This window comes from Mytilus edulis, chromosome 14 (genome assembly GCF_963676685.1).
Source record: "Mytilus edulis chromosome 14, xbMytEdul2.2, whole genome shotgun sequence".
Classification (NCBI taxonomy): Eukaryota; Metazoa; Mollusca; class Bivalvia; order Mytilida; family Mytilidae; genus Mytilus; species Mytilus edulis.
This window is the reverse complement of record NC_092357.1, coordinates 63,556,683-63,568,526: the sequence shown is the minus strand read 5'-3', so window position 1 is coordinate 63,568,526 and position 11,844 is coordinate 63,556,683. Positions and strand designations below refer to the sequence as shown.

The following is an 11,844-nucleotide window of genomic DNA, read 5'->3' as shown; positions in this document are numbered from 1 at the left end:
CAAAATGATGGTATTTAATGTAAGCAATAATGTAAGAATAAATGGCAATATTTAAATTACTTACCTTTGTCAATACAGTTAACATAAATCATAATTCCAAACAAAAAACAATTCATATTGCGATATGTCATTTAACATTAGTCTGGTGTATCTGAATATGATTACAGTGATATGAATCCAATGTATCAGGTATATTATTTCTTATTAAGTGTAGGTTACGTTTTTTAACGTATAAAGGACAGTTCATGACCAATTTTGTCTATTTCAAAAGTAATGGCTACTACACAAACTATACTCGGATATTATACGCTGAACTTAACTTTTATTTGTACATCAACTATTAAAAAAAACTTGACATCAAGTTAAAAGTGTCATTATATTGTAACTCGGTATAATTTATACACATATGATCTCAATAAAGTTAGTGTGACAAAAAAAAACAACATAAATTATAAATTTTACTTCATATTTGACATTTAAATTGGAAATTTAATATTGTTTCACATTGTAAAATATCCAATACTTCCTTTGTATTTATAAAAAGTCGATGTTGTTTCATTTTGAATGTATCATCAACATCCTTTTTTCATTTGTTTTTCATTTCTGTACGTATAACATAAAGTTCATGTGTTAAACTAAATTTTATGTATTTGAAAGTTCAATAATTAATAAATAAAAGCTAAAACATTTTTTTATTCAGATTTTTTTTCGTAAATATGTAAATGAACGTAAACATCAGAGCACTCAATTGTATTATGTTATCGCGGGTACATTTAGGTGTAGAGGTAACTATACGTGTAATGAAGTAAAGCTTATGATATCGGATACATGAGTTTTGACATATAATAAAGCGATCATTAGCATAGGCTATCACGTTTGTTTATCTTTAAATGATGATATAAATGTTATTTAATGAAATGTGGAAATGACACTTATTTTATGATGTGATGTATCGTTCATTGACAACTCAATGACCCTTATGTAAAGCTATATACGTATTCATTTTCACATACTGATACGCCTTTAAAGTAGTAATTGTTATTTCCTCTTCGAAATTTCAAAATGAAACTTTATCAAATCGTACACATCTGATGATGCAATTCGATAAATATAAAAAAAAAATGCATTGTTCTTCCTTATATGTATATTTGATAGTTATAAAACATGTAAAAGACATATCAAGAAATTCCCACTATTAGTGGTGATAGCCTTGAATTAACTAAATTAAAGAGCAATGAATACAATAGTAAAAATTAACATTTAAAGGTTAATAAAGATTTACATATTTGCTATTATTGCAATCTGGTATAACGGACATCTAACTTACGGATTAATGTGTCCTTTTAAGGTGATTCACGGTTAGTGTCACGGTACTTGTCTATCCCGAATTCATGTATTCGGTTTTGATGTTATATTTGTTATTTTCGTGGGATTTGGTCTGATTCTCGGTCCGTTTATGTGTGTGTTACATTTTAGTGTCATGTCGTTGTTCTCCTCTTAAATTTAATGCGTTTCCCTCGGTTTTATTTTGTTACCCCGATTTTGTTTTTTGTCCATGGAAATATGAGTTTTGAACAGCGGTATACTACTGTTGCCTTTATTTATTCAGGATTGATTATTTAGATCACAAGGTAAAAATTTCCAAAGAGATCCTGACACCAGGTGTCTTCAAAAACAAAGACAACGTCTATAAAGTATTGTATGACTTATATATTATAAAACAATATAATATTCTTTTACATTTTTCAATAAGATATTAATCAACAAAACATAAATCTGTTCTTGCTTTACTATCTACTATTCCTTTTCATGAATGTTATAATAAAACTTGTTATCGTAGTTAAAATTAAATGTCTCTTTGCATGCACACCATATACTGTAGGTAGGTCGAAGTAGAACTTCATGTAAATCGTACAAGAAGCCATACTTTGTAATGACAAAAATGTGTATGTTTTAGTCTAAAGATTGAGTAAATGATGCTTTCCTCAAACACAATTAACGAATATTTGGGTTGCTAAATTATCAACCTCACGCAATCTGATCATAAAAATCTCCTGTACAAAATGTTCACCAGAAGAAATAGATAGCGCTCTGTTTTAGTTTACGTCCATGTAATATTTACATCAGCATGACATTTCAGTCTTCCCATTACAAATGTCTAGTTCATAGTATTGGCAAACGGGACATTAAAATAATAAGAAGATGAAATGACAGTCAGTGGCCCGTTGTCATTGCAATATACTTTAAGTCTTTAATGCGGGAACTTGTAGGTTTTAACTCAATTCGAATCAAACCAAATAATTTTTAAATAATTTTGCTGTTTCTTCAGCAATCATTCAATCTTAAGGAATAACATCAAAACATCTTGAGGCAATATAATGTGTCCTGTTGGGTATATGTCTTTTTGCAGAATTTGACAGTTTGTTCCGTTGGATAAAACCAGGTCCAATGTGTGTATCTACAATTAAATTGTCCATCTCGTTTCGAAAGATTATCACTGTTTTTATATTTTTCCTTTTGAAATAGAACATTAAATAATACGAATGCAGGTTATCGTAATCTTGCTTCTTCCTTGTGCGTGAAATTAATTAAAGATTTATACTAATTAAATCAACTTTTGTTTACTGTTTAGTTAAATCTTTGAATAAAAGATAAATTCATGAATTCATGACTGAACAAACAATACGAAAAGACTAGGTAAAGCATAAACATGTATTTAACATTGTAAACTTGATATAAAATCTTTAAAATATACAGCCTTAATGTTTCCCTCTTATTAGAGGAAGATTTATTTTTTATAGAAAAAAATCATCGAAATGCTTCCGTTTACATTTTCGTTTGATATTTGTTTTGTTTAATTCAAGGAAAAAAGAAATCAAAACGATTATAAACCTTTTTATGATGTCCAAAGTCAATCAGTGTACAACCGTAATTGTTTTGTTTTTTTGTATTATTACCACAGGAAGGGAAAGGAGTAGGGCCGGTAAGGACCGATTTTGGCCTAAAATTTCAGTTTCATCTGACGAAAGATTTTGACCACTTTTTAAACACTTAAGTGTCTATTTCATTTGATTCAATTATTTTTTGTGAAAGATTTTAACTCATTTGGTCATTAAAAACGATCCGATTCAAGCTAAAATATGAAAAATCTATCAAATATGCGAAAAAATGTCACTTTGCAGATGGTTTTTGTCAAAAATGAAAGTGGCCGCATCCGTGTTCATCATCAATCTTTATATATGTAATGTATTATCATCAAATACAACTTCCATTTCATTATTTTGGATAAACACGAATGCAGCCACTTTCGTTTTACACGGAAACCGTCTAAAATTTAACTGAAATGCTGGAATTGTTAAGATTTCAGTAATTTAGCATGACTTAATGGTGCTAGTACCCAATATATGTGCATTGTATTGTCAAAAACAGCCCATATGTATATAGCAGAAACATTCCTCTATCCAATAAAAAAACTAAAAGTCTACATTTTAACATTTTTGTAAAACTGCTATATTTTGGGGCCAAAAAGGGCTCTTACCGGACCTACTCCTTTCTCATTAGAAACTATTTCTTTTGATATGTATTCATAAAAAAGAAGATGTGGTATACTTGCTAATGAGACAAATATCCACAAAAGACAAAAATAACCCAAACATTTTAACAACTATAGGTCACCGTACGGCCTTCAACAATGAGCAAAGCCCATACCGCATATAGTCAGCAATAAAAGGCCCCGATAAGACAATGTAAAACAATTCAAACGAGAAAACTAACGGCCTTATTTATGTACAAAAATGAACGAAAAACAAATAAGTAACACATAAACAAACGACAACCACTGAATTATAGGCTCCTGACTTGGAACAGGCACAAACATAAATAATGTGGCGGGGTGAAACATGTTAGCGGGATCTCAACCCTCCCCTAACCTGGGACATTAGTATAACAGTACAACATAAGAACGAACTATAAAAACAGTTGAAAAAGGCCTAACTCCTCAGATAGACACAAAATATAAGTGGACGTACACGTGGCCGGGTACTTATACATCCCGACCTAAAAAGACACAATGAACAGATCTGAGAGTACTCGCAGTTATCTGACAGCTAGTTCAAAGCCATTGTTTGCATTTATTTTGAATTATCCTGTGTTTGCTTTCTTTTTTATTTTTTAGATTGAACTGCATATTATTCCTTTTGTTTACATGAAATAGGTTTTTTGTTGTCATCCGAATTATATTTGAATGTATACAATTCATTTCATTCTTTTCGAAATGGCAGGTAGTGTGTTGCATGGCCTGGTACTCAATTGATTACGTTCATAGTTTTATCGTGGTGGACATTTCTTATCATTTGTTAAATAAAGTATTTTCGAGCGTCACTGATGAGTCTTTTTTTTAGACGAAACGCGCGTCTGGCGTATTTAAAAAATTTAGTCCTGGTATCTATGATGAGCTTATTTAAGTCGGAAAAAAAACATTCGGAATGAAAATTTCACAACCCTAGACACAATGCTAGATATGATATGGTAGTGGAAACTGCATAGAAACACATTTCGCCCCGTTGTCACCACTGACCCTTTACGTTTCAACATTTAAGTATGCAATCAAAATTGAACATTTAGAAAATATTATAAAAACCCTTCTTTTTCATTATTTCCCATTTAAGAATGCAAATAATAAGCTTTTTGTTAATGGGGGCTTGAATATATGCATTTAAACAATCCATGACGCTGACAACGGTTTTGATCTCAAATCGTATAAAGAATGCTATATGACTAACTAACGAGAAAACAAGCGTTTCAACTATAGCACATTAAGAAAGATGGACAGAGGTCTCAACAGGGTTTAAAAGAAACAGACTGACAAAAGCTGGAAAGAAAAAAGTACATAACGACGAAAAAAAGGTCTATAAAACACATCATTACACTGTATAACCAACAACACCACCCTTACCAATAACCGGAAGTAATCGCAGGTTATATGGAAGGTTCAGTAGATACTGCACTATAAGTGACACCTTTTGTTATGATAACATAAGATCAAGAGATCATAACCCTATGTGCGAGATATGTCATGCCGAACGATAGTAAAGTCACTCCCTTTCAACAAACACTAATCCAACAGAGTAATGATGAAGATCGACTTAAATCCACACTTTATAAGTTTCAAATTCTGTTGACCATTACTATGTGTGTTTGTCTCAACTTATTAGAGACATGTATTTGCAGTCTTGAATATCTAGATACCAGCATAGTCGTCTAACCTGTACTTACGTTGATAGAGTATTTCTATCTGAGTGTGTATTTGATGTTTGATAGCGATGCATTTCAGGAGACGTTTACCTCTTTGACTCACCTTCATTTGTCTTTCTTAAGCAGCTATTTCTTGATTTTCAACATCTGTGACTACTCATGCTACTATTATCTCTATTTACAGTCATGCGCAATCAGATAATCGTAAACATTTTATAATTTACTCTATATGCTGGCGCATGTGCAAAGTTTTGATCCTGGTGACTATAATGAATTTATTTAAAACCACTGGGTCGATCCCACTGCTGGTGAGGTTTTTATTCCCCGAGAGTATAACCAGTCCGGCAATCAGCACATTTAGGTTGACTTGAATTATCATTTATATGTTCATAATTATAAGTTAACTGTTGACAACACCTCTAATTTTTGAAATACTAAGATTTGTCTTCCTCAGGAATAAATAACCTTAGATTTATTTTGCAAAAAGGGTGTAGGAAATTTTGGTCCTCAATGATCTTCAACTTTGTACTTTATATTGGCCTTTTTAACTTTATTGATTCCAACGTCACTTATGAGTCTTTTGTGGACAAAACGCGCAGCTAACGCAGGTACAAAGTTTTGATCCTGGTGTCTATGATGAGTATTAAAATAATAACATTAACGGTATCAATATTTCTTCACCAGATGCCCAGTTTGAAATTCAAAGCTTATTTAATCTATAATCAAAAAAGGTTCAAAAGGTATAGCCAAAGCCAGGCAAGGGATCAGAGATTCGCATAAAAGAGAAACATTCCTTAATCAAAATTTATTTCTAACATAAAGTACAAAAACAGCATTTGAAAAAATATTAAAAACAAATTTGTAAAATGTGTCGGTTAAATCAATTTACTAAACACATCCGCAAAAAATCGAGCACTAACCAATTCTGGCGCAACAGTGCAACTACATGAAACATATCAGAAATATTTTACATGTTTATCTTTAACAAATCATTCAAATGCTAACAGACGATTAGCAAAATGATGTCAATCGCACTTATTGTTTGATTAAAATAAATTGTTTTTCTTCAAACTAAGAACAATTAAAAACAAAAATGTGCATGCATTTTTGCATTATGTTTTGACGAAAAAATTCAACAAGTATGAACTGTATTTGTTATATTATTACCAAATAGATATAATTACAACTGCTTTTTGAATTAAATGTATTGAAATGCAATCACACTACACACACAAATGCAATATACATTTATATAAAAAGAGTTATTGTCTGCATCTTATAAAGAGTCCTACTTCAAAGATGACATTCATTTGTATCCTGAAGTCATTGTAAACGGTGGCTGATAAAAAAAAATCATGTTGTGGTTATACTTTCTTTTAAAGACATCCGTCTCAGTCTAAAATAAAATAACAAAAAACAATAAAACAATTATCAAACAATGTGCGTCTCTGCAAAGTTTGTAAGTACATTTTCTTTCGAAAGAAAAAAAATTCTAGTTTGATGTGATGTTTCTGAATTTAAAATTAAAAACGTAGTCATAGAATTTCAGTCAGAGTACAGCTTACCAAAACGGATGGGAAAGAGACAAAAACAATCAAGTGAAACTATTTCATACACCGAGAACCTATTCAGATTCACTTCAAAACGTGCAGATATAGACCCATTTTATACTAACATGAATTATCATTGATATGGTTTTATTTATAAATTAAAGGCTTACAAACTATTGAAGTTGTAATACTAAGGCTTTTCAACCTCTTGTATAGATTAAACCTTAGCTGAATTTGGCAAAACGTTTAGGAATTTGGTCATCAATGCTCTTCAACTCCGTACTTTATTTGGCCTTTTTAACTTTTTGGGATTCGAGCGTCACTGATGAGTCTTTTGTAGACGAAACGCGCGGCTGGCGTAGATACAAAATGTAGTCCTGGTATCTATGATGAGTTTATTTCAACATTACTATGTTTCCAATACTTAAGAGATAACTGTATTGTATTTGAAGCTTTGCGGACGTCCATCGGTAGTTTTACAGTCGCAAATTTAGTTTACCTGGCGACGTCCACAAAGCTTCAATTACAATACAATTACCTCTATTCTAAAGCAAAACAAGTACATAATTTAATTCAATTATTATTACAGTGTAAATTTACTTTAAAGAAAATTCCGCGAAAAGATGTTATCTTCTTTGGTCCCTAAACTAGGGGACGTCATATGTGTGCTTCCGGCGTCAAACGTAAACACCGGGCGTTTTCTGGCTTCTAGGCCTGCTTCAGAATGTAATGAAATTTGATTAAAAGAACATTTCAATTTGCAACAAGTGATTTTTTTTTATTGTAGAATTTACATATCAATACATTCCGCTGTTCAAAATGTTGGCTTCTTTAGTTACAGACAAGGAGATACAAAAACAATTACGCCTACTGTCATCCAATCAGAACCATTGATACAAAATAATTGTATTGAAAAAAGAAGTATAAGCACTTTATTGACTCATATATTTAGATGTACTGTGTTTCCAGTATATTTAAGTGTATCGAATGCAAAAAGGTACAAAGACGTATTATTTTGTATGTAAGACTGTACATTATACTTCTAACGTTTATATTGAAACATGTGCGTTGTTTACTACAGGCTGCTTTAATTTTGATATATGTTCAATTAAAAAATGTTTTTCTGTTTGTTTGCTTTTGGGTACGACATTTTTTTCATAGTAATAGCTTCTGTCTACATTCGTATGTTAAGCAATACAATGTAGAATAGAAAACTGTCAGATAACAGGAAACTGTCTAATGGTTTAACGTTTGACCCAGACTATGCTTCGGTCACTACATTAACACCAAGATAGAATTACAAAAAGAAGCATTTAAATCATAAAAATCTTCTGAAAATAAATTGTGTGACAGAAGTCGGTTATATATTTTTTTACGACACACATCCGCATTAAATCAATCAGTTGTGGTTTAAAAAACTGGCGCAACTGTGGAACAATGCGGAACAAATGTTTAAAACAAAAACAGGCTTAGAATGCTCTAGCCACAACAGTACACCGAAACTTAACATTGTATATTATCACTCGATGTATTTGTCTGACGTATCTAAGTTTTTCAATAATACGTATTGTGCAGGAATAAACTGTAAGATTGAAGTTAAATGATAATTTACATTTTACCTCGTTGACTATTAATCGCAAACACACGCACAATGTTTTCTCAATGACCATTCCATTCTGCAGTCCATTTCCGATACGACTTAGATACGGCCACACACTTATTGACAATTATTGCAAAAGAACTGTAAAAGACTGTCACAAATTTTAAACGAAAATTTAAACATGTAACACAGAATCAAATCAAATGCTATGGAATACATCATGATATCGATAACAGAGTTCTTTTTTTGTTTGTGTTTCTTGTTCATTAGAAGATTGTTCTATATTATACGTTAAAGTACACAGCTGCTTTTGCATAGGTACTATTTCTGTACTAAAATGTGTAGTACTGGAAATCTACTTTTAATATTCAGTACTCTTTTTTTACTCTAAAATTATTGTAATATTTAGTACTTTATTTGTACTTGAAATTTAGGTACTACAGATTTTTTGGTTACTACCAGTACATTTTCAGTATTTTGAAAGTTTTTCTATTTCAAATATCTTTTAAAGTTAATGTGATTTTCAAACATGGAATATTGTATTATTTCTGTACCAAAATATTTATTACAAATCAAGTACTGTTAAATACAAGTACCTAAATATTACAATAGTTTTAAAGTAAAAAAAATAGTACAAAATATTATAAGTAAATTTCCAGGACTGCATTTTTTTTTAAACAGAATTAGTACCTATGCAAAAGTAGCTGTGTACGGAGGTAGCTTTTTGAGCAGGATATATTAACCTTTCCAGACCACTTTATATACACAAGACGGTTATTTGATAATTGTCTTGTCAGGCGTTGATATTTTACCATGATTTTTTCAGTCTACTTTTGAGTGTTGCGCTCTCCTGTTTGTTTGAATAATATACTAGCACATGCATTTACTTTGTATTTTGCAGTATCAAATATTCCAAATACATTTATCAATCAACAGTTGCGATTTCGATCTTCAATGCGAGGAACTTAGCCTACAATTGTGCATGTACTCATTTATATAGACAAATGGATGCTATCTAAATCGTCTCATAAAACATTTATTGAAAGAAACACATGCCAATATTTCTTGAATATTTTGGATAAAGAAATCTTACCCACTATGTACTGTCTTACAGCTGGTTTAGTAACTATATCGACAAACACTGATTGAAAGTAGATAAGAGCTTAAAACAGACTTTTAACTGAGAACAACGTAACATATGAGTGTATGTGCATGTAAAATTCAAATACACAAACCTAAAGGTAATTTGCAGTCATTGGTAACTTTACAATAAGTTAAAAAATATTCACACAGATTTGTAATACAAGTACCACTTATGATTTTAACTATTATCTTGTTACACATATGCAACATGTTTTCGTAACAAATATAAAACAGTAAAAGAAATTATAAAATAGAACGATATAGTAATACATGCTATAAATCAACAAACTACACGACAGTATATATAAAAAAAAATGTATAAAGCTGTTAAATATCATGTGATTATCAACTATATAAACATAAAAAACGATTCAACGAAACACCTAGACCCTAAAATATACAAATATAACCTATAAAATTACGAGTTTAGTGTATATTTTAGTAAATATTTGTAAATATTATGTGGTTGGTGTTAATAAATAAACAAACATGTGCATAGAAGCGCTAGCAACTATCAACAAAATCACATATTAAAATATTGAAATGTAAATTAAAAAAAAGAGATGCGCATACACATTGTAATGTATCATAATTATTGTAAAATACAAAACTCCATGTACAAACAAAAAACATTTGTCTTTTAACAGTTCTGAAAACTTCTGAAAAGGTACATGCTTAGTTAAAATATGTTTTGTCATTTAATGTCTGTAAATAACCTAAATACACGTTGTTTTACATATGTTTCATTTATTGAGTTATAAATGCTTACACTTGGTACGCATGTGGTGTGTATCCGTAAATATATTATATAAAAACAGAAATTGTGAACTTTTATAATGCAATTATAATATGAAAAGCGTATATAATGTTGTGTTCAGAGCAGATCTATGGCTGGTTCTGTTTTCAATATGGAAAGTTTTATGATTGCGATAAAAATTGTCGTTTATTGTTGTCTCATTGAAGTTTCTCAAATTTTTCCTTTATTTTGTAGTAGTAAAATTTGAACTACATTTAGGAATCTCTTCGTTCTTCTTGCGGTTTAATTTTATTATGTTTTGACTTTAAACATAATTTTTTTTTGTAATTTGATTCAATGATAAATGTAACGTGTATGCTCTTCTGACGTGCCCTCGCGTGCTTCATGCTGTAAACCCCTGTTATATTAGATACGCACTAACCTTTTTCCTGGTAAAACATTACACCGTAAATCATCTCTGTATCAGAATATATAACAATTGCTTTAGTTGGTGGTGAAAGTATGACCCGTAGAATTCGTTTGCCATTTGCACAATATATATTGCTATTATGTACATGTATCCCTATGTTTGCAAGTGTTTTGTTCGTGCTGACAACTTTGATAATATTAGATCCATTAAGATTGGAAGATTTCACATCACCGCTCTTTCGTTCAAGCCAAAACAGCCTATCAGGATTATATCCTGGAAGGAAATTGGACACCTGGCATTACATATATTCAAAATACATTCGAAACTATTTTTTTCGTCATTTTATGTAAAAGATCTACAAACTGTATTTTGATACAAATGTTATGTTTATATATAATTTTTGTCTAGGGAAGTAATACTTTAGGATGTTGCTTCTTTCAAACTTCTACCTAAATATATTACATCTGTTTATGTTTTAATGTTTTAAGTTATCTTTTCGTGTTTATATATTTGCCATATTCCGACCAAATAAACATGCTCAAAACATGTTTAAAAGCAAATTGCTATCGATAAGTCTGGTTAACGTGCCCAAATATATGGGCAATTTGCTGATTTAAAACTCGATATTTAACATGACGTAAAATTATTAAAAAAAAAAAACAAAAAAAAAAACATCCAGTTTCGAATGATATAAAAAAAGCTGGTTTTATAAAAATATGCAACATGCGGAGAGTTCGTATGATTGCCAATTAGAAATCATCATCCACCGGAGACCAAATAACGCCGATGTCACAGTTAGGTTTTGAACAATGAAGATATTGCCTACCGTTAAGTAAGCTGTAGAAAGCCAAGACTTGACAAAATACAAAACCGTTCATAGGAGAGCATTCATATACAAAACAACAGAAGGAAAACACATATGATATAAACACAGGAAACCCGCCAAATCACAAGCTCTGTAATTTGAACAGGCTCTTACGTATGTTAGGGAGGATGTTGAACATTTTACACATCCGAAACCATCACTAAAATGTGAAACAAATTAACAGAACAAACAAAAATTTGTTGACAAGGATTTGACTCATCAAATCGTCCCAACACTAAATACACACATTATAAATCTCAGAGCACT

At 30.7% G+C, this 11,844-nt stretch overlaps 1 long non-coding RNA gene across 1 annotated transcript; it reads right to left on the bottom strand.

The window, feature by feature from the left end:
* Positions 1-6,524: 6,524 nt before the first annotated feature.
* On the bottom strand, positions 6,525-8,727 carry LOC139503662 (uncharacterized). Its single transcript, XR_011659160.1, has 3 exons — positions 8,423-8,727; positions 7,404-7,520; positions 6,525-6,649 (listed from the first exon to the last, which is right to left on the bottom strand). It is a non-coding gene; the product is annotated as an uncharacterized lncRNA (long non-coding RNA).
* Positions 8,728-11,844: the final 3,117 nt, after the last annotated feature.